The sequence below is a fragment of the Arachis hypogaea genome, chromosome 9 (genome assembly GCF_003086295.3).
Source record: "Arachis hypogaea cultivar Tifrunner chromosome 9, arahy.Tifrunner.gnm2.J5K5, whole genome shotgun sequence".
NCBI classification, from domain to species: domain Eukaryota; kingdom Viridiplantae; phylum Streptophyta; class Magnoliopsida; order Fabales; family Fabaceae; genus Arachis; species Arachis hypogaea.
Window position 1 is genome coordinate 34134583 of NC_092044.1, and position 2415 is coordinate 34136997.

Sequence of the window (2415 nt, forward strand, 5' to 3'; positions counted from 1 at the left end):
ACCAAGGATTCTTCATTCACTTGAATGATCAATTCTCCTCTATCAACATCAATCACAGCCTTTGCTGTGGCTAGGAAGGGTCTGCCAAGGATGATGAATTCATCCATGCACTTCCCAGTCTCTAGGACTATGAAATCAGCAGGGATGTAATGGTCTTCAACTTTTACCAGAACATCCTCTACAAGTCCATAGGCTTGTTTTCTTGAATTGTCTGCCATCTCTAGTGAGATTTTTGCAGCTTGCACCTCAAAGATCCCTAGCTTCTCCATTACAGAGAGAGGCATGAGGTTTACACTTGACCCTAAGTCACATAAGGCCTTCTCGAAGGTCATGGTGCCTATGGTACCAGGTATTGAAAACTTCCCAGGATCCTGTCTCTTTTGAGGTAATTTCTGCCTAGACAAGTCATCCAGTTCTTTGGTGAGCAAAGGGAGTTCATCCTCCCAAGTCTCATTTCCAAATAACTTGTCATTTAGCTTCATGATTACTCCAAGGTATTTAGCAACTTGCTCTTCAGTGACATACTCATCCTCTTCAGAGGAAGAATACTCATCAGAGCTCATGAATGGCAGAAGTAAGTCCAATGGAATCTCTATGGTCTCATTTTGAGCCTCAGATTCCCATGGTTCCTCATTGGGGAACTCATTGGAGGTCAGTGGACGTCCATGGAGGTCTTCCTCAGTGGCGTTTACTGCCTCCCCCTCCTCTCCAAATTCGGCCATGTTGATGGCCTTGCACTCTCCTTTTGGATTTTCTTCTGTATTGCTTGGAAGAGTACTATGAGGGAGTTCAGTAATTTTCTTGCTCAGCTGACCCACTTGTGCCTCCAAATTTCTAATGGAGGATCTTGTTTCAGTCATGAAACTTTGAGTGGTTTTGATTAGATCAGAGACCATGGTTGCTAAGTCAGAGGTGTTTTGCTTAGAACTCTCTATCTATTGCTAAGAAGATGATGGAAAAGGCTTGCCATTGCTAAACCTGTTTCTTCCACCATTATTGTTGTTGAAACCTTATTGAGGTCTCTGTTGATCCTTCCATGAGAAATTTGGATATTTCTCCATGAAGGATTATAGGTGTTTTCATAGGGTTCTCCCATGTAATTCACCTCTTCCATTGAAGGGTTCTCAGGGTCATAAGCTTCTTCTTCAGATGAAGCTTCCTTAGTACTGCTTGGTGCATTTTGCATTCCAGACAGACTTTGAGAAATCATATTGACTTGCTGAGTCAATATTTTGTTCTGAGCCAATATGGCATTCAGAGTATCAATCTCAAGAACTCCTTTCTTCTGATTTGTCCCACTGTTCACGGGATTTCTTTCAGAAGTGTACATGAATTGGTTATTTGCAACCATTTCAATTAGTTCTTGAGCTTCTGTAGGTGTCTTCTTCAGATGAAGAGATCCTCCAGCAGAGCTATCCAAAGACATCTTGGATAGTTCAGTGAGACCATCATAGAAAATACCTATGATGCTCCATTCAGAAAGCATATAAGAGGGACACTTTCTGATTAATTGTTTGTATCTTTCCCAAGCTTCATAGAGGGATTCTCCTTCCTTCTGTCTGAAGGTTTGGACTTCCACTCTAAGCTTACTCAATTTTTGAGGTGGAAAGAACTTTGCCAAGAAGGCATTGACTAGCTTTTCCCAAGAAATCAGGCTTTCTTTAGGTTGTGAGTCCAACCATGTCCTAGCTCTGTCTCTTACAGTAAAAGGGAATAGCATAAGTCTGTAGACCTCAGGGTCAACCCCATTAGTCTTGACAGTGTCACAGATTTGCAAGAACTCAGCTAAGAACTGATGAGGATCTTCCAATGAAAGTCCATGGAACTTGCAATTCTGTTGCATTAGAGAAACTAATTGAGGCTTAAGCTCAAAGTTGTTTGCTCCAATGGCAGGGATAGAGATGCTTCTCCCATAGAAGTCGGGAGTAGGTGCAGTAAAGTCACCCAGCACCTTCCTTGCATTGTTGGCATTGTTGTTGTTTTCGGCTACCATGGGTTCTTCTTCTTTGAAGATTTCTGTTAGGTCCTCTACAGAGAATTGTGCCTTAGCTTCTCTTAGCTTTCGCTTTAAGGTCCTTTCAGGTTCAGGGTCAGCCTCAACAAGAATGCTTTTGTCTTTGCTCCTGCTCATATGAAAGAGAAGAGAACAAGAAAATGTGGAATCCTCTATGTCACAGTATAGAGATTCCTTGAGGTGTCAGAGGAAAAGAAAAATAGAAGGCAGAAGTAGAAAATTCGAACTTATCAATGAAAGATGGAGTTCAAATTGTTCATTGAGGAATAGTGTTAGTCCATAAATAGAAGGATGTGAGAAGAGGGGAAGTAATTTTCGAAAATTAAGTAAAAGATTTTGAAAACATTTTGAAAAACACTAATTGATTTTCGAAAACCAAGAGTGGAAAAGAAATCAAGTGA

General features: G+C 41.0%; 1 non-coding gene across 1 annotated transcript; it reads left to right on the forward strand.

The window, feature by feature from the left end:
* Window positions 1-1480: 1480 nt before the first annotated feature.
* Window positions 1481-1588, forward strand: LOC112714100 (small nucleolar RNA R71). The gene has a single exon (XR_003159055.1). It is a non-coding gene; the product is annotated as a small nucleolar RNA R71 (small nucleolar RNA).
* Window positions 1589-2415: the final 827 nt, after the last annotated feature.